Source organism: Triticum dicoccoides, chromosome 6B (genome assembly GCF_002162155.2).
Source record: "Triticum dicoccoides isolate Atlit2015 ecotype Zavitan chromosome 6B, WEW_v2.0, whole genome shotgun sequence".
NCBI lineage: Eukaryota > Viridiplantae > Streptophyta > Magnoliopsida > Poales > Poaceae > Triticum > Triticum dicoccoides.
Window position 1 is genome coordinate 319,240,758 of NC_041391.1, and position 22,214 is coordinate 319,262,971.

Genomic DNA, 22,214 nt, shown 5'->3' on the forward strand with positions numbered 1-22,214 from the left:
ACAATTTGCTTCTCCAGGCATGTTTGAATCATGCGTTGATAGGTTGCACCGGCATTTTTAAGCCCGAAAGGCATAGTGTTGAAGCAGAAAGGGCCATATGGCGTTATGAAGGCCATTGTGGCTTGGTCGGACTCTGCCATCTTTATTTGATGTTATCCGGAGTATGCGTCGAGGAAACATTGTGAATCGTGTCCTGCGGTGGCGTCGATGATTTGGTCGATGCGAGGGAGGGGGAAAGGATCCTTGGGGCAAGCCTTGTTGAGGTCTTTGAAATCCACGCATAGGCGCCAGGATTTGTCCTTCTTTGGTACCATTACCAGGTTTTCCAGCCAATTCGGATGCTTGATATCTCTGATGAATCCGGCCTCAAGTAGCTTGGCTAGCTCTTCTCCCATGGCCTGCCGTTTAGGCTCTAAAAAGCGCCTAAGAGTCTATTTGACTGGCTTGTATCCTTTCAGTATATTGAGGTTGTGTTCGGCCAGCCTGCGTGGGATGCCCGGCATGTCTGAAGGATGCCAGGCGAAAATGTCCCAATTCTTGGGTAGGAATTCTCGTAGTGCGGCGTCCATTGTGGGGCAGAGGAGCTTCCGGGCTTGACGGCTCGGGCTCCAAGATGTTGCCCGATTTTTCCGGCCCGTTGACCGATTCTATGTTCGTGGTCTAGGTCATGTCCTTCCGCGGACGGGTATCCGGCTCAGAGAGCTCGGTGATCCGGAGATAGTTCCTCCTCAAAATAGAGGGATAATCCATATGTGGTTCTTCCACTACCGCTATCTTGTGGGTGACCGGTGGGGATTTAATATCCCTTTGGTCGGGTTTAAGCCCAATCCGGTCATAGTCTGTAGCGACTCCCAAAGCGGCGATGTGATCCAAGAGCTCATTAAGGGAGGAGAGCTCCATTGGACCCATCTGTTCGGCGAGTTCCGAATTGACGTGGAGGCTATTTGCGATGACCCGAGAGGTCATCATCGGCGCGGCAGCCGATTGGGCGGCCATGACGAAGCCACCTAGTCGGAGAGTTTGGCCTACAGCCAGCGCTCCCCCAGAGGTGATGTTGTCCTTGACAACGAGACAGGCCATCGAGCCTTGCAGCGACGACACAGAGGAACTCTCAATGAAAGCACCAATGTCGGTGTCAAAACTGGCGGATCTCGGGTAGGGGGTCCCGATCTGTGCTCTAAGGCTAATGGTAACAGGAGACGAGGGACATGATGTTTTTACCCAGGTTCGGGCCCTCTTGATGGAGGTAAAACCCTACTTCCTGCTTGATTGATCTTGATGATATGAGTATTACAAGAGTTGATCTACCACGAGATCATAGAGGCTAAACCCTAGGAGCTAGCCTATGATGATTATGATTGTCCCTATACGGACCAAACCCTCCGGTTTATATAGACACTGGAGGGGGCTAGGGTTTACACAGAGTCGGTTACAAAGATGGAAATCTAATATCCGGATCGCCAAGCTTGTCTTCCACGCAAAGGAGAGTCCCATCCGGACACGGGACGAAGTCTTGAGTCTTGTATCTCCACGGTCCCAACAGTCCGGCCAAAGTATATAGTCCGGCTGTCTGGATACCCCCTAATCCAGGAGTCCCTCAATTTCCTCGAGATCCAGGGGGCTACCGCTACCTCTACGTCGTCATTGACAATTTCACCAAGTGGGCGGAGGTAGAAGCCGTCCGCACCATCCCAGCCATGTCAGCCATCAAGTTCATCAAGGGCCTCATAAGCCAGTTTGGGGTTCCTAATCGCATCATCAGCGATAACGGCTCATAGTTCACTAGCAACCTTTTTAAAACATACTGTGCTAACCTTGGAACACAGATATGCTACGCCTCAGTAGCGCACCCCAGGAGCAACGGCCAGGCCGAGCGTGCCAATGCAGAAGTTTTGAGAGGCCTCAAGGCAAGGACCTTCAAGAAGAAGCTCGAGGCCTGTGTCAGGCTGATGACCCACAAGTGTAGGGGATCTATCATAGTCCTTTCGATAAGTAAGAGTGTCGAACCCAACGAGGAGCAGAAGGAAATGACAAGCGGTTTTGAGTAAGGTATTCTCTGCAAGCACTGAAATTGTAGGTATCAGATAGTTTTGTGATAAGATAATTTGTAATGGGTAACAAGCAATGAAAGTAAATAAAGTGCAGCAAGGTGGGCCAATCCTTTTTGTAGCAAAGGAAAAGCCTAGACAAATTCTTATAATGAGAAAAGCTCTCCCGAGGACACATGGGAATTATCGTCAAGCTAGTTTTCATCGCGCTCATATGATTCACGTTTGTTACTTTGATAATTTGATATGTGGGTGGACCGGTGCTTGGGTAGTGCCCTTTCTTGGACAAGAATCCCACTTATGATTAACCCTTATTGCAAGCATCCGCAGCTACAAAAGAAGTATTAAGGTAAACCTAACCATAGCATGAAACATATGGATCGAAATCAGCCCCTTACGAAGCGACACATAAACTAGGGTTTAAGCTTCTGTCACTATAGCAACCCATCATCTACTTATTACTTCCCAATGCCTTCCTCTAGGCCCAAATATTTGTGAAGTGTCATGTAGTCTATGTTCACATAACACTACTAGAGGAAAGACAACATAAATCTCATCAAAATATCGAACAAATACCAAATTCACATGACTACTAATAGCAAGACTTCACCCATGTCCTCAGGAACAAACGTAACTACTCACAAAGCATATTCATGTTCATAATCAGAGGGGTATTAATATGCATTAAGGATCTCAACATATGATCTTCCACCAAATAAACCAACTAGCATCAACTACAAGGAGTAATCAACACTACTAGCAACCCACAGGTACCAATCTGAGGTTTTGGTACAAAGATTGGATACAAGAGATGAACTAGGGTTTTAGAGGAGATGGTGCTGGTGAAGATGTTGATGGAGATTGACCCCCTACCGATGAGAGGATTGATGGTGATGACGATGGTGATGATTTCACCATCCCGGAGGGAAGTTTCCCCGGCAGAACAGCTCCGCCAGAGCCCTAGATTGGTCCCGCCCAGGTTCCGCCTCGTGGCCGCGGAGTTTCGTCCTGTAAGCTTGCTTATGATTTTTTCTAGGGTAAAAGACTTCATATAGCAGAAGATGGGCACCGGAGGGCTGCCAGGTGGCCTAAGAGGCAGGGGGAGCTCCCAGGGGGGTAGGGCACGCCCCCACCCTCGTGGCCAGGGTGTGGGCCCCCTCTGGTACTTTTTCCGCTCAATAAGTATCATTAATTTCAAAAATGACTTTCGTGGAGTTTCAGGACTTTTGGAGATGTGTAGAAAAGGTTTTCAATATTTGCTCCTTTTCCAGTCCAGAATCCCAGTTGCCGGCATTCTCCATCTTCATGTAAACCTTGTAAAATAAGAGAGAATAGCCATAAGTATTGTGACATAACGTGAAATAACAGCCCTTAATGCAATAAATATCAATATAAAAAAGCATGATGCAAAATGGACGTATCAACTTCCTCAAGCTTAGACCTTGCTTGTCCTCAAGTGGAAGCCGATATCGAAAAATATGTCCACATGTTTAGAGATAGAAGTGTCGATAAAAATAAAATACGGACATGAGGGCGTCATGATCATTCTTATAACAGCAACATATATGTATATATTTTCATATGTTTTCTTATGCTCAAGGAACAATCTATTCACAATGTCAAGTATGAATCAGAAACTTCATTGAGAACTAACAAACTATAATCTCAGTCATTGAAGCAATTGCAATTTATCATAACATCGCAAAGAGTCAATATAAGAGCTTTTCAGCAAGTCCACATACTCAACTATCATTTTATCTTTCACAATTGCTGACACTCACGCAATACTTATGGTTATGGAGTTTTAATCGGACACAGAGAAAGATAGGGCCTTATAGTGTTGCCTCCCAACGTTTTACCTCAAGGGTAATGTCAACAATAATAGTTCATGCTAACTTACATCCAATTGGATATATATATATATATATATATATATATATATATATATATATATATATATATATATCAGGATCTTTCCAACATGAGGTGCTTGCCAAAGGATAAAAATAAAAAGGAAAGGTGAAGATCACCATGACTCTTGCATAAAGTAAAAGATAGGCCCTTTGCAAAGGGAAGTAGAGGTTGTCATGTGCTTTTAGGGTTGGATGCACGAAATCTTAATGCAAAAGAACGTCCCTTTATATTGCCACTTGTGATATGAACCTTTATTATGCATTCCGCCGCTTTTATTACTTCCATATCACAAGATCGTATAAAGCTTATTTTCTCCGCATTAATGAGTCATACATATTTAGAGAGCAATTTTTATTGCTTGCAACATGACAACTTACTTGAAGGATCTTACTCAATCCATAGGTAGGTATAGTGGACTCTCATGGCAAAACTGGGTTTAAGAATGTTTGGAAGCACAAGTAGTATCTCTACTTGGTGCAAGGAATTTGGCTAGCATGAGGGGGAAAGGCAAGCTCAACATGTTGGACGATCCATGACAATATACTTTAACTGAGATGTGAGAAAACATAACCCATTATGTTGTCTTCCTTGTCCTACATCAACTCTTTAGCATGTCATACTTTAATGAGTGCTCACAATCATAAAATATGTCCAAGATAGTATATTTATATGTGAGAACCTCTCTTTCTTTGTTACTTCCTGTTAATTGCAACGATGACCAAAACTATGTTTGCAAGCTCTCAACAACTTTTAATCATCATACTCTTTATGTGTGAAGTCATTACTATCCATAAGATCAATATGATCTCTTTTATTTCTTTTATTCTTTTATGCACTTAAGATCATAGCAAGATAGCAAAGCCCTTGACTCAACACTAATATTTATTATATATAGCTCACAGACTCGATTACATAGGGGGATCTCAAAGAAAAACTCAAAACTAATTCATACCAAAACTTTATTCTACTAGATCAAGATATTACCAAAAGAATCGAACTAAGTAAAACTATAAAGATAGGAGTGTGATGGTGATACAATACCGGGGCACCTCCCCTAAGCTTGGCAGTTGCCAAGGGGAGTGCCCGTACCCATGTGATTATGTCCTCGGAGGTGATGAAGGTGGTGATGATGACGGTGGATAGTCGCACATCAAGCGTACAAGCTCCTCCAATTTGCGGATAATGCCCTTGAGTGCGACGATAGGATCCTTCAACAAAATATTTTCCTGGGTGAGATACTTGTTTTGTATGCGAGCTAACTCAATCATCTTGAAAGCTTCAATCTCAGTTGGAGTAAAGAGGTTAGGAAGAGGTTGAAGGATGTTTTCTTCTTCTGCCGCCGGAGCTTGATCCTCCATGGCCTTCTTGATCCCATCATCCTTGTTGATTTCCCCGGGTTCTTCTCTCTTCAGCTCTATCTTCAATAGCCAAGCATCCTTGTCTTCATTGTTGGAGGAGGGTGACATCATGATGCCTGGCCTTGACCAATCTGACAGAAAATAGCTCGAAACAAAGACAGAGGATATTTGCGTGATACGGTGGTCAAAACCTTCGTAAGATTATATAATGAATTTTTACCGACCGAAATAAGTAACGTGCAAGAAAACGGAGTCCGAAGAGCACACAAGGTGCCCACGAGGCAGGGGGCGCGCCCAGTAGGGTAGGGCGCGCCCTCCACCCTCATGGACGCTTCGTGTCCTTCTGGACTACTTATTTTCCTATTTTCTTAAATATTCCAAAACGTAGAAAAAATGCTATTAGAATTGTTTTGGAGTCTTTACTTACCGTACCACATACCTATTCCTTTTCGGAGTCTGAAACATTCTCAAAAGTGTCCCTTATGTATTCCTCCAGGGTTACAGTTTCAATAACATTAGTTTCAACATTTATACGATTACCTGAGATATAATGTTTGATTCTTTGACCGTTCACCACCTTCGGATTTGTGCCTTTGAAATTGTTGATTATTATGGCACCGGAATGATAGACCTCCTCGATAACATAAGGACCTTCCCATTTAGAGAGAAGTTTTCCTGCAAAAGATCTTAAACGAGAGTTGAATAGCAACACATAATCACCTATGTTAAACTCATGCTTTTGTATCCTTTTGTCATGCCATCTTTTAACTTTTTCTTTGAACAACTTGGCATTCTCATAGGCATGGGTTCTCCATTCATCAAGTGAGCTAATGTCAAATAACCTCTTCTCACCAGCAAGTTTGAAATCATAATTGAGCTCTTTAATAGCCCAGTATGCTTTATGTTCAAGTTCGAGAGGTAAGTGACATGCTTTACCATAAACCATTTTATATGGACACATACCCTTAGGATTTTTATATGCAGTTCTATAGGCCCATAATGCATTATCAAGTTTGTTGGACCAATTCTTTCTAGATCTATTAACAGCCTTTTGCAAAATTAATTTGAGCTCTCTATTACTCAATTCTACTTGACCACTAGACTGTGGGTGATAAGGGGATGCAATTCTATGATTAACATCATACTTAGCAAGTATTTTGGGAAAAGCACCATGAATAAAATGTGAACCACCATCAGTCATTAAATATCTAGGGACTCCAAACCTCGGAAAACTAACTTCTTTAAGCATCTTAATAGAGGTGTTATGATCAGCACTAGTAGTTGGAATAGCTTCTATGCACTTAGTAATGTAATCAACAGCAACTAAAATATGTGTATACCCATTGGAGGCAGGAAAAGGTCCCATATAATCAAAGCCCCAAACATCAAATGGTTCAATAACAAGAGAATAGTTCATAGGCATTTCTTGACATCTACTAATATTACCAATTCTTTGACATTCATCACAAGACAGGACAAACTTACGGGCATCTTTGAAGAGAGTAGGCCCAATAAAAACCGGATTGCAATACCTTATGTGCAGTTCTATCTCCAGCGTGGTGTCCTCCATATGCCTCAGAGTGACACTTGCGTAGGATCTGTTCCTGTTCATGCTCATGTACACAACCTATAATAACACCATCTACTCCTTCTTTATAAAGGTGTGGGTCATCCCAGAAGTAATGTCTTAAATCATAAAAGAACTTTTTCTTTTGCTGGTATGTGAAACTAGGTGGTATAAATTTAGCAACAATGTAAATAGCATAATCAGCATACCATGGAGCAGTACGAGAAGCATTTATGACAGCTAATTGTTCATCGGGAAAGCTTTCATCAATAGGTAGTGGGTCATCAAGTACATTCTCTAACCTAGACAAGTTGTCTACAACAGGCTTCTCAGCTCCCTTTCTATCGATAATATGCAAATCAAATTCTTGTAGCAAGAGAACCCATCTAATAAGTCTAGGTTTAGCATCTTTCTTTTCCATAAGATATTTAATAGCAGCATGATCAGTGTGAATAGTTACTTTAGAATCAACAATATAAGGTCTGAACTTATCATAAGAAAATACAACTGCTAAGAATTCTTTTTCAGTGGTAGCATAGTTTCTCTGAGCAGTGTCTAGAGTTTTACTAGCATACTGAATAACATTTAGTTTCTTATCAACTCTTTGTCCTAGAATAGCACCTACAGCATAATCGCTAGCATCACACATAATTTCAAAGGGTAAATTCCAATCAGGTGGTTGAACAATAGGTGCAGTGATCAAAGCTTTCTTAAGTATTTCAAATGCTTCTACACAATTGATAGAGGCGAGGGTGTCCCGATCTTTCGATGAGATGATAATTATCGATTTGGTGGAGACGACTTTGACGATCCGACTACAAACGTGCACAACGTTGCGCCTTAGCAATCGCTAAACCAACTCCGAGAGGTTATTGACTATGCTGGAGCACGATCAACCTGACCACGAAGGTCTATTCCAGCAAGCAATCGAAGAACGAGCAAGAATATGATAAAGCAATCTGAATATTGCGAATATATATGAAGTATTGATAATGGTGGGGATCCGGAAGCGGTCTTGGTCTGGTCGTTGGACACAAACGAAGTACACGAAGTTGCAATGGCTAACTTTTAACTAAACAAATCCCCAGGAAAAGCTACTAGATGGATCTACTTATATAGGAGCAAGGGGTGGAGGCCAAGGAGGTGGGAGGACGTCCCAAGGCAGCCTAAAACTAAATCTAGGTCGTACAAGGCCAATGGGCCCAAGTGGAGGTGATGTAACACCTTTGGACTTGTAGTTTGACTCGGATTCTGCTGCAGCATCAGATGGTTTCGTCCACAACTCAACGCTCCGGACGAATTTGAAGTTGATTCCAATTGGGTTGGAAAGTGCACGAAATCTAGTTTCCAACAAAAAAAGAATCACCCAATTCGGAGTCCGTATGAAAAACTTGTGTGCGTTTTGAGTCAGGTGTGTCTGTGCAGTCCGAATCTGAATCCAGAACGTGAGAGACTTGGACTCTATCTTCTCTTGGGCCAAAAGTGACGTGAGAGAACTTTTTGGACAGCAAATAAACATCTCTTTCTTCCTTATCTTCATATGTGGATTGTACAAATGTCCCATACACCTGCAATTAGACAAAACACAAAAGTGTGTGAAGTATTTTTGTTCTGGATAACATAAATAGATTATTGAATAGTTTGCACTAGAAATCACCTGACAAATATGCATATATGCAATGTTTTTGGTCATATCCAAGATAGTCATGTCCTCATCATCCTCCCCTTCTTGAAAATAAAGTCGTCCTCGGCGTTGCTTAATCTGAAATGTGGCTAACAAAAGAGACAAGGTGTACATGTTGTATATGTATATGTCATCCATTTTCACTTCCCTTGATTTTTGCATATATGACACATGAATAGATGAGTAACTTGCATAGTTCATAAAATCTAAAGCCAAAAAATTAGCACAAGAAGTAGAAGGCATGAAAATATTGCAACTCAGTTTGCACATATAAGTGAAGCTCTTACTCATTTCAAAAGATTGACAATGTTCATCATTAAACCATCCCAACATTGGTGAATAAACCTTACTTGCATCAAATTTACATGCTACAACATGCTTAAATAAGCAAACATGCAATAAGTCATTCAACACAGAATCATCACCAAGATTAGAGGTCATATCAAAATGATTAAACATTGGTTCTTTTGCATCAATAGTTAATTCAATGGGTGCACTCAAAATTGTTGGTATTTCAGTTGTTTGATCACATGGCAAAGTCAAATTATCAACGTAGTCCTCTAAAATAGGTGGTGTGATCAAAGTAGTGGGTAGCTCATCAGATGGTGCATTCAAATTGACAAGGCATTTATCATTCTCATGTAGAGATGGAAGATCAGTACCTTTGTCATTACCTCTTATGATCAACTCAGATGATGTAGCCAGTCTCGGGGGCGATGTGTCACATGGTGGAGGTGATGTAGTCCTGACAACAACGGATGTGGTTGTCATAGTATGCCTAGTAGTTGAAGGAACAATCATATCAACTCTTGGAATGTGCACCGTGCGCTTGTTCTCCTCGTGGCCAACACGTCGTTTTATTTCCTGTTCAGCTTTGCAAGCAAGATGAAACAAATGGTCCATAGGATAACACTCTTCATGAATTAGTATCTCTTGAATATCACGGTTTAATCCTCCCCAAAATCTATCCATAAAATCATCTTCACTTTCTTCTAAAGAGGAATGCAACAAGGTAGTTTGTAAATCATCATAATATTTTGTTACAGTTTCACTACCTTGTTTTAAGTGTTGCAACTTCTTAATCATGTCACGAGTATAATAAGCAGGGACGAATGTATGTCGCATGGCAAGTTTCAAATCATCCCAAGTAGTAGGTATATAATCAGGGTGTAACCGACAATATTCACTCCACCAAACCAAAGCATAACCAGTGAAAGAACCAACCGCAACCTTAACCTTTTTATGTTCATCGAAATTATGGGAAGCAAATATATTTTTTATGTCGAACTCCCATTCAATATATAAAGCAGGTTTAAAACGGCCATTAAATGATGGTATAGATACATTAACCTGATTATGTGAATTTGGATGTTTGTGCACCTGTCGTGACGGTTGTGGTATTTGCAAAGGTGATGGCACGTCTCCCGCGATCGACAAAGCCCATGAATTGACTCTGGATCCTGTCATGATTAGTAGAACAAGAAACAAAACCCAAAAATAATGTTCCTATAACTACTAGGATGTGGTGGTAAAACGCTCACAGTAAAGCAAATATCAATGTCTTACAAGTTCTTACCATGCAGCAGGCAGTGATCGGCAACCAGCGGTGTCAAGTAACTCCGGATATTGAGTAAAGCGATTGCTAGGGGAGCGTACGTATACACGGTGTAGAAATATGTGGAGCTGGGTTGGCTATATATGGTAGCAAAAGATTAGCAATAATCAATTCAAAGATGCAATGTTGAATAAACGCTCAACGACGGTACTGTGCTGGTCCTAGGCTAGACCGTACTAGAGACGCGAGCCTAGAACACTAATGAGGTCACGGCGTAGCACAACTAGCATCAATGAAGGATACTAAGTAGCTCTTGACAGCAAGATATAAGTGAAGATCACAACGGCAGTGAAGATAATGATGAAAAACAACTGCCAAGCAGGATATACAACAACTCTCTCTCCAACTTTCCTCTTGAAAAGTTTGAGACAATTTTCTGATAAATTCTTTCAAAGAATGCTATTAACTCAAGCTTTCCAATGCAAAAAGAATCACTCAATTCCGAGTTGATATGAGGAGTCAAAGAATTCTAAAACTGGCCTAAAAAATTGGAACAAGTTGTGTTCACGAACTTCGGAGGGCAAAAAGACCTATTTAGATGCCGATTTTGAGGTGTCAAATATTGAACTAGCTTCTGCAACTATTTAGATGCGGCTCGTCGCTATCTTCAATTTGAGTACTCACGGAGCCAAAACGGACTTCGTATGAGGAAGATACACCTGTTTTACTGAACAGTGCGCAAAACAGATTCCAATCCGAATTCAGGTACGAGATTGATTCTAGATAGATCCAATTTTTTTTCTTCTCTCTTTTTTTTTCTCACGCTTTTTTTTCTTCTCTCTCTTTTTCTTTCCTTTTTTTTCTCTTTTTTTTCTCTATCTTTTTTTTCTCCCTCTTTCCAAGACAAACTAGATAAGATGCAGATTGGATCAGGCGAAGATGTGAATGACCTCAACTATGATTATGACAATGAACAGTGCATAGCACATGGTGGAAATTAATAGATGGGATGGTGGACAACGGAACGGATAATGATGCAGCGGCGGCGTGACTAATGTGAACAGAACTCGAAACTCTAAAGGAACTAGACACTAAGACCAGCAACTGACACGACGATGCAACCGATAATTCAACTATGCAAGCAATGAATAGAAAATTGCAAAGGCTCAGACTGGCTTGGATAAAGGATGAACAGATCTAACTTTTTTTTGTGGCTTTTTCTTGGACAATAGGTAAGAAAATAAATCTAATCTAAGAAAAACTGGAAATTCTCACCGACCAACCTGAAAACTGATACCACTTGATAGAGGCGAGGGTGTCCCGATCTTTCGATGAGATGATAATTATCGATTTGGTGGAGACGACTTTGACGATCCGACTACAAACGTGCACAACGTTGCGCCTTAGCAATCGCTAAACCAACTCCGAGAGGTTATTGACCATGCTGGAGCACGATCAACCTGACCACGAAGGTCTATTCCTGCAAGCAATCGAAGAACGAGCAAGAATATGATAAAGCAATCTGAATATTGCGAATATATATGAAGTATTGATAATGGTGGGGATCCGGAAGCGGTCTTGGTCTGGTCGTTGGACACAAACGAAGTACACGAAGTTGCAATGGCTAACTTTTAACTAAACAAATCCCCAGGAAAAGCTACTAGATGGATCTACTTATATAGGAGCAAGGGGTGGAGGCCAAGGAGGTGGGAGGACGTCCCAAGGCAGCCTAAAACTAAATCTAGGTCGTACAAGGCCAATGGGCCCAAGTGGAGGTGATGTAACACCTTTGGACTTGTAGTTTGACTCGGATTCTGCTGCAGCATCAGATGGTTTCGTCCACAACTCAACGCTCCGGACGAATTTGAAGTTGATTCCAATTGGGTTGGAAAGTGCACGAAATCTAGTTTCCAACAAAAAAAGAATCACCCAATTCGGAGTCCGTATGAAAAACTTGTGTGCGTTTTGAGTCAGGTGTGTCTGTGCAGTCCGAATCTGAATCCAGAACGTGAGAGACTTGGACTCTATCTTCTCTTGGGCCAAAAGTGACGTGAGAGAACTTTTTGGACAGCAAATAAACATCTCTTTCTTCCTTATCTTCATATGTGGATTGTACAAATGTCCCATACACCTGCAATTAGACAAAACACAAAAGTGTGTGAAGTATTTTTGTTCTGGATAACATAAATAGATTATTGAATAGTTTGCACTAGAAATCACCTGACAAATATGCATATATGCAATATTTTTGGTCATATCCAAGGTAGTCATGTCCTCATCAACAATCATCATCAAAGACAAAAGGAATATCTTTTTGCAATAAATTAGTTAGAGGCCTAGAGATTTTAGAAAAGTCCTTAATGAACCTCCTATAAAAACTGGCATGACCAAGGAAACTTCTTATACCTTTAATGTCCTTGGGACACGACAACTTTTCAATAGCATCAACTTTAGCTTTATCAACTTCAATACCTCTTTCAGAAATTTTATGCCCCAAGACAATGCCTTCATTAACCATAAAGTGGCACTTTTTCCAATTCAAAACAAGACTAGTATCTTCGCATCTCTGCAAAACTCGTTCAAGGTTGCTCAAGCAATCATCAAAACAGGATCCATAAACAGAGAAATCATCCATGAATACCTCACAAATCTTTTCACAAATGTCAGAGAATATAGCCATCATGCTTCTTTGAAAGGTTGCAGGTGCATTACATAAACCAAAAGGCATACTTCTATAAGAAAAAGTACCGAAAGGGCAAGTAAAAGTTGTCTTTGCTTGATCCTCCGCTGACACGAGTATTTGAGAGAAACCAGAATAACAATCTAGAAAGCAGAAATGTGTATATTTGGATAGTCTTTCTAACATTTGATCAATAAAATTTAAAGGGTAATGATCTTTTTCAGTAGCTTTATTAATTTACGGAAATCAATTACCATCCTATAACCTGTAATAATTCTTTGCAGGGTCAATTTATCTTTATGATTAGGAACGACAGTAATACCTCCCTTCTTAGGGACACAATGGACAGGACTTACCCACTAACTGTCAGCAACGGGATAAATTATACCTGCCTCAAGGAGCTTTAGTATTTCCTTTCTTACCACGTCTTTCATCTTAGGATTTAACCGTCGTTGGTGATCAATAACTGGTTTTGCATCTTCTTCCAAATTTATTTTGTGTTGGCATAAAGTGGGACTAATGCCCTTAAGATCATCAAGGGTATATCCAATAGCAGCACGGTGCTTCTTCAGAGTTTTCAATAATCTTTCCTCTTCCTGCTCTGAAAGGTTAGCAATAATAATAACATGATATATTTTCTTTGCATCAAGATAAGCATATTTAAGAGTATCAGGTAATGGTTTAAGCTCAAACACGGGATCACCCTTGGGTGGAGGGGGATCCCCTAGGATTTCAACAGGCAAGTTGTCTTTCAAAATTGCACCCTGTTTAAAGAATACTTCATCTATTTCCCTTCTTTCATTCATAAACATATCATTTTCATGGTCTAGCAAGTATTATTCTAAAGGATCAGTAGGAGGCACGACAATAGAAGCAAGACCAATAATTTCATCCTTACTAGGCAGTTCTTTATCATGGGGTTGTCTACGAAACTTAGCAAAATTAAACTCATGAGACATATCCCCCAAGCCAATAGTAACAACATCCTTTTCGCAATCAATCTTATCATTAACAGTATTCAAGAAGGGTCTTCCAAATATAATGGGACAAAAGCTATCTTGTGGGGAACCAAGAACAAGAAAATCAGCAGGATATTTAACTTTCCCACACAAGACTTCGACATCTCTAATAATCCCAGTTGGTGAAATAGTATCTCTATTTGCAAGCTTAATTGTAACATCAATTTCTTGTACCTCAGCAGGTGCAATATCATGCATAATTTCTTCATATAAGGAAAAAAGTATTGCACTGGCACTAGCACCCATATCACATAAGCCATGATAATAATGATATCCTATTTTAACAGAAATAACAGGCATGCCTACAATAGGTCTATGTTTCTTAGCATCGGGTCTAGCAATTCTAGCAGCTTCATCATAGAAATAAATAACATGCCCATCAATATTATCGGCCAAGAGATCTTTAACCATGGAAATACTAGGTTCAACTTTAATTTGCTCAGGTGGTGTACATGTTCTATTATTACTCTTACGAACCACAGTCGAAGCCTTAGCATGATCCTTTATTCTAACTGGGAAAGGTGGTTTCTCAACATAAGTAGTAGGGACAATAGGATCATTGTAAGTGATAATCTTTTCTTCAACTGTAACAGGTGCAACTACTTTTACTTCAGTGGGAGGATTATATTTAAACCACTTCTCCTTAGGGAGATCAACATGAGTAGCAAATGATTCACAGAAGGATGCTACTATCTCAGAGTCAAGTCCATATTTAGTGCTAAATCCACAAAAAGCATCGGTATCCATAAAAGATTTAACAAAATGAAACTTAGGTGTCATACCTGACTCCTTACCATCGCCGGAATCCCAATCTTCAGAGTTGCGTTTAATTCTTTCCAATAAATCCCACTTGAATTCAGTAGTCTTCATCATATAAGAACCAACACAAGAAGTATCAACCATGGTGCGATTGTTGAGAGAAAGCCGAGCATAAAAGTTTTGAATAATCATTTCTCTTGAAAGCTCATGATTGGGGCATGAATATAACATTGACTTAAGCCTCCCCCAAGCTTGAGCGATGCTTTCTCCTTCGTGAGGCCAAAAATTATATATATAATTACGATCACGATGAACAAGATGCATAGGATAAAACTTCTGGTGAAATTCCAATTTCAATCATTTATAGTCCCAGGATCCCATATCATCACATAGCCTATACCATGTCAATGCATCTCCCTTCAAAGATAAAGGGAAGACCTTCTTCTTAACAACATCATTGGACATACCTGCAAGCTTAAATAATCCACAAACTTCATCCACATAGATAAGGTGTAAATCGGGATGCAATGTTCCATCGCCTGCAAGGGGATTAGCTAGCAGTTTCTCTACCATACCCGAAGGAATTTCGAAGTAAACATTTTCAGTAGGTTCAGTAGGTTGAGGAGCAACTCTTTGCTCTACTGGTCGGGGTGAAGATACCCCGAACAAGCCCCTCAAAGGATTAGTTTCCATAGTAACAAGTGACAGTAAATTTCAGCACACTATATAAATGTTTCCTTACCAAGTTCCACTTACCAAAGGCGCTTCACCCCCCGGCAGCGGCGCCAGAAAAGAGTCTTGATGACCCACAAGTGTAGGGGATCTATTGTAGTCCTTTCGTTAAGTAAGAGTGTCGAACCAAATGAGGAGCAAAAGGAAATGATAAGCAGTTTTCAGTAAGGTATTCTTTGCAAGCACTGAAATTGTAGGTAACAGATAGTTTTGTGATAAGATAATTTGTAACGGGTAACAAGCAATGAAAGTAAATAAAGTGAAGCAAGGTGGCCCAATACTTTTTGTAGCAAAGGACAAGCCTGGACAAATTCTTATAATGAGAAAAGCGCTCCCGAGGACACATAGGAATTATCGTCAAGCTAGTTTTCATCACGCTCATATGATTCGCGTTCGTTACTTTGATAATTTGATATGTGGGTGGACCGGTGCTTGGGTACTACCCTTTCTTGGACAAGCATCCCACTTATGATTAACCCCTATTTCAAGCATCCGCAACTACAAAAGAAGTATTAAGGTAAACCTAACCATAGCATGAAACATATGGATCGAAATCAGCCCCTTACGAAGCAACGCATAAACTGGGGTTAAGCTTCTGTCACTCTAGCAACCCATCATCTACTAATTACTTCCCAATGCCTTCCTCTAGGCCCAAATAATGGTGAAGTGTCATGTAGTTGACGTTCACATAACACCACTAGAAGAAATACAACATACATCTCATCAAAATATCGAACGAATACCAAATTCACATGACTACTAATAGCAAGACTTCACCCATGTCCTCAGGAACAAACGTAACTACTCACAAAGCATATTCATGTTCATAATCAGAGGGGTATTAATATGCATTAAGGATCTGACCATATGATCTTCCACCAAATAAATCAAATAGCATCAACTACAAGGAGTAATCAACACTACTAGCAACCCGCGGGTACCAATCGGAGGTTTTTGTACAAAGATTGGATACAAGAGATGAACTAGGGTTTTAGAGGAGATGGTGCTGGTGAAGATGTTGATGGAGATTGACCCCCTACCGATGAGAGGATCGATGGTGATGACGATAGTGATGATTTCCCCTCTCGGAGGGAAGTTTCCCCGGCAGAACAGCTCCATGGGAGCCCTAGATTGGTTCCGCCAAGGTTCCGCCTCGTCGCGACGGAGTTTCGTCCCGTAAGCTTCCTTATGATTTTTTCCAGGGTAAAAGACTTCATATAAAAGAAGATGGGCACCAGAGGGCTGCCAGGTGGCCCATGAGGCAGGGGGGCATGCCCCCCACCCTCATGGCCAGGGTGTGGGCCCCCTCTGGTACTTCTTCCGCTCAATAATTATCATTAATTCCAAAAAAGACTTTCGTGGAGTTTCAAGACTTTTGGAGCTGTGCAGAATTGGTTTCCAATATTTGCTCCTTTTCCAGCCCAGAATCCCATCTGCCGGCATTCTCCCTCTTCATGTAAACCTTGTAAAATAAGAGAGAATAGCCATAAGTATTGTGACATAACGTGAAATAACAGCCCGTAATGCAATAAATATCGATATAAAAGCGTGATGCAAAATGGACGTACCACAGGGGCTGGCTCGACGAGGTCTAGTCTATGTTGTGGTCCATCCGCACCACCGCGACAAAGCAGACAGGTGAGACACCGTTCTTCCTCGTCTACGGAGCTGAAGCGGTTCTCCCACACGAGGTCAAGCATCGCTCCGCGCGGGTCCTGGCGTTCAATGAGGCACGCCAGGACGCCACGCGGGGGATGGATCTCGTGTTGGGGAAGGAATGCCGCCGTCAAGCTTCGCTCCGAGCGGCAAGGTACCAGCTGGCGCTACGGCAGTACCACTATCGCAGCTTCCACTCCAGGTCGCTCGAGGTGGGCGATCTCGTCCTGAGGTGGGTGCTCTCCAGGGAATGGCTGCACAAGCTCTCTCCCATGTGGGAGGGCCCGTTTAGGAGTGTCCGTGTCTCCAGGCCTGGCGCCGCGCGCCTGGAGACACGGGATGAGATCCCCATCCAGAACGCCTGGAACACCCAGCACCTCTGGAAGTTCTACCCATGAAGCAAGGCTCCGTCTTGTGAAGGTCTTTGCTCGTGACACTCTCACGTAATAAGGAGTGGGGCTGTACACGCCCCAGAGTCTCCCGAGAGCCGCGCTGGGGCCTCACGGGGGCTCCCTCGCACGTCTTAGTGGCAGCACATAGCTCCATGCTGGTGAGAAGACTATACTAGGTGCCGGACGCGGCTGTTCATTTGCTTGCTTTCCAAAGTTGTTTCACAATCTTTTAGTGACCTTCAATGGATTTGGAGTTTTCGTGCTTTGGTTCGCCAAGTTGGATTTTCTCTCCTCTCGCTTCACTCGTTCTTAGCCTGGGCCAGGAAAGGGCAATAGTTGCCCGTCGCTCTTCCTCGCGCACCTCACGTGTGGGGGCTAGGCAAGTGTGTGCGCACAGGCCTGCCCTTGCACAAGCACACCTCGCGGAACCCCGTTGCCCTAGTGCTTTGTCTTTATGATCCTCGCAAGGAGCCCTGGATGAAGCTCATGGGCATCAGCGCCCTTTCATATTCGTGGCCCTCGGGCGGCGTGACGCGGTGCATCGAGCCACAGCTAAACCTACGGTAGGGGGCTCGCGCAAGGAAGGATGAGGTGCTTGCTAAAGTTTTCTTTTTTCCTTTAAAATAGCTCTACAGCAGCTCTACAATGTCTCCTGAGGCCTCCAGCGCCTCCCGAGACCAGTAACCCCCGAGTCACCGGGGAAGGGGGCTCCACCAGGCGTCAAGGGTCACGCCCCCGCGAGATGGGAAGCTGCCGCAAGCACGTCAAGCTAATTTACCCTACCCGTACCTACCCAGAATACAAACATTACAACACAACATTGGGATAAAAAGCATAGCATAAAGGGGCATAACTTCCATAGTTCATTACACACCATAGCGGGGCACCTTACTTTTTTCAAATTGCAGGAGAAAGGAAAGGTTAAACAAAAAGTGGCCCACAAGGCCGTAGAATGTCTTGAGTCCAAGTTCGGCAGCCCCGAGCTTAGGCCGGGCTCTCCTCCTACTTCACTAGGATGTGACGGCAAGATGATCCGCCGCCTCCCTCGATCCGAGCTCGGCGGCGTGGAGGTTGATCGTCGCCGCCGCTGCTCGAGATCTGTCTCGAGGAAGAGTGATGAGGACATGACTACCTTGGATATGACCAAAAATATTGCATATATGCATATTTGTCAGGTGATTTCTAATGCAAACTATTCAATAATCTATTTATGTTATCCAGAACAAAAATACTTCACACACTTTTGTGTTTTGTCTAATTGCAGGTTTATGGGACATTTGTACAATCCACATATGAAGATAAGGAAGAAAGAGATGTTTATTTGCTGTCCAAAAAGTTCTCTCACGTCACTTTTGGCCCAAGAGAAGATAGAGTCCAAGTCTCTCACGTTCTGGATTCAGATTCGGACTGCACAGACATACCTGACTCAAAACGCACACAAGTTTTTCATACGGACTCCGAATTGGATGATTCTTTTTGCATTGGAAACTAGATTTCGTGCACTTTCCAACCCAATTGGAATCACCTTCAAATTCGTCCGGAGCGTTGAGTTGTGGACGAAACAATCTGATGCTGCAGCAGAATCCGAGTCAAACTACAAGTCCAAAGGTGTTACATCACCTCCACTTGGGCCTATTGGCCTTGTACGACCTAGATTTAGTTTTAGGCTGCCTTGGGACGTCCTCCCACCTCCTTGGCCGCCACCCCTTGCTCCTATATAAGTAGATCCATCTAGTAGCTTTTCCTTGGGATTTGTTTAGTTAAAAGTTAGCCATTGCAACTTCGTGTACTTCGTTTGTGTCCAACGACCAGACCAAGACCGCTTACGGATACCCACCTTTATCTATCAATACTTCATATATACTCGCAATATTCAGATTGCTTTTATCATATTCTTGCTTGTTCTTCGATTGCTTGCAGGAATAGACCTTCGTGGTCAGGTTGATCATGCTCCAGCGTGGTCAATAACCTCCCGGAGTTGGTTTAGCGATTGCTAAGGCGCAACGTCATGCACGTTTGTAGTCGGATCGTCAAAGTCGTCTCCACCAAATCGATAGTTATCATCTCATCGAAAGATCGGGACACCCTCGCCTCTATCAAGTGGTATCAGTTTTCAGGTTGCTCGGTGAGAATTTCCAGTTTTTCTAGATTAGATTTATTTTCTTACCTATTGTCCAAGAAAAAGCCACAAAAAAGAGTTAGATCTATTCATCCTTGGTCCAAGCCAGTCTGAGCCTTTGCAATTTTCTATTCATTGCTTGCATAGTTGAATTATCGGTTGCATCGTCGTGTTAGTTGGTGGTCTTAGTGTCTAGTTCTTTTAGAGTTTCGAGTTCTGTTCACATTAGTCACGCCGCCGCTGCATCATTATCCCTTCCGCTGTCCACCATCCCATCCATTAATTTTCACCACGTGCTACGCACTGTTCATTGTCATAATCATAGTTGAGGTCATTCACATCTTCGCCTGATCCAATCTGCATCTTATCTAGTTTGTCTTGGAAAGAGGGAGAAAAAAAAGATAGAGGAAAAAAAGAGAGGAAAAAAAAGAAAAAGAGAGAGAAGAAAAAGAAAAAAAAAGCGTGAGAAAAAAAAAGAGAGAAGAAAAAAAATCGGATCTATCTAGAATCAATCTCGTACCTGAATTCGGATTGGAATCTATTTTGCGCACTGTTCAGTAAAACAGGTGTATCTTCCTCATACGAAGTCCGTTTTGGCTCCGTGAGTAGTAAAATTGAAGCTAGAGACGAGCTGCATCTAAATAGTTGCAGAAGCTAGTTCAATATTTGACACCTCAAAATCGGCTTCTAAATAGGTCTTTTTGCCCTCTGAAGTTCGTGAACACAGCTTGTTCCAATTTTTCAGGCCAGTTTTAGAATTCTTTGACTCCTCATATCAACTCGGACTTGAGTGATTCTTTTTGCATTGGAAAGCTTGAGTTATTAGCATTCTTTGAAAGAATTTATCAGAAAATTGGCTCAAACTTTTCAAGAGGAAAGTTGGAGAGAGTTGTTGTATATCCTGCTTGGCAGTTGTTTTTCATCATTACCTTCACTGCCGTTGTGATCTTCACTTATATCTTGCTGTCCAGAGCTACTTAGTATCCTTGATTGATTCTAGTTGTGCTACGCTGTGACCTCATTAGTGTTCTAGGCTCGCGTCTCTAGTCCGGTCTAGCCTAGGACCAGCACAGTACCGTCGTTGAGCGTTTATTCAATATTGCATCTCTGAATTGATTATTGCTAATTTTTTGCTACCATATATAGCCAACTCAGCTCCACATATTTCTACACCGTGTATACGTACGCTCCCCTGGCAATCGCTTTACTCAATATTCAGAGTTACTTGACACCGCAGGTTGCCGATCACCGCCTGCTGCATGGTAAGAACTTGTAAGACATTGATATTTGCTTTACTGTGAGCGTTTTACCACCACATCCTAGTAGTTATAGGAACATTATTTTTGGATTTTGTTTCTTGTTCTACTAATCATGACAGGATCCAGAGTCAATTCATGGGCTTTGTCGATCGCGGGAGACGTGCCACCACCTTTGCAAATACCACAACCGTCACGAGAGGTGCACAAACATCCAAATGCACATGATCAGGTTAATGTATCTATACCACCATTTAATGGCCGTTTTAAACCTGCTTTATATATTGAATGGGAGTTCAACATAAAAAATATATTTGCTTCCCATAATTTCGATGAACATAAAAAGGTTAAGGTTGCGGTTGGTTCTTTCACTGGTTATGCTTTGGTTTGGTGGAGTGAATATTGTCGGTTACACCCTGATTATATACCTACTACTTGGGATGATTTGAAACTTGCCATGCGACATACTTTCGTCCCTACTTATTATACTCGTGACATGATTAAGAAGTTGCAACACTTAAAACAAGGTAGTAAAACTGTAACAAAATATTATGATGATTTACAAACTACCTTGTTGCATTCCTCTTTAGAAGAAAGTGAAGATGATTTTATGGATAGATTTTGGGGAGGATTAAACCGTGATATTCAAGAGATACTAATTCATGAAGAGTGTTATCCTATGGACCATTTGTTTCATCTTGCTTGCAAAGCTGAACAGGAAATAAAACGACGTATTGGCCACAAGGAGAACAAGCGCACGGTGCACATTCCAAGAGTTGATATGATTGTTCCTTCAACTACTAGGCATACTATGACAACCACATCCGTTGTTGTCAGGACTACATCACCTCCACCATGTGACACATCGCCCCCGAGAGTGGCTACATCATCTGAGTTGATCATAAGAGGTAACGACAAAGGTACTGATCTTCCATCTCTACATGAGAATGATGAATGCCTTGTCAATTTGAATGCACCATCTGATGAGCTACCCACTACTTTGATCACACCACCTATTTTAGAGGACTACGTTGATAATTTGACTTTGCCATGTGATCAAACAACTGAAATACCAACAATTTTAAGTGCACCCATTGAATTAACTATTGATGCAAAAGAACCAATGTTTAATCATTTTGATATGACCTCTAATCTTGGTGATGATTCTGTGTTGAATGACTTATTGCATGTTTGCTTATTTAAGCATGTTGTAGCATGTAAATTTGATGCAAGTAAGGTTTATTCACCAATGTTGGGATGGTTTAATGATGAACATTGTCAATCTTTTGAAATGAATAAGAGCTTCACTTATATGTGCAAACTAAGTTGCAATATTTTCATGCCTTCTACTTCTTGTGCTAATTTTTTGGCTTTAGATTTTATGAGCTATGCAAGTTACTCATCTATTCATGTGTCATATATGCAAAAATCAAGGGAAGTAAAAATGGATGACATATACATATACAACATGTACA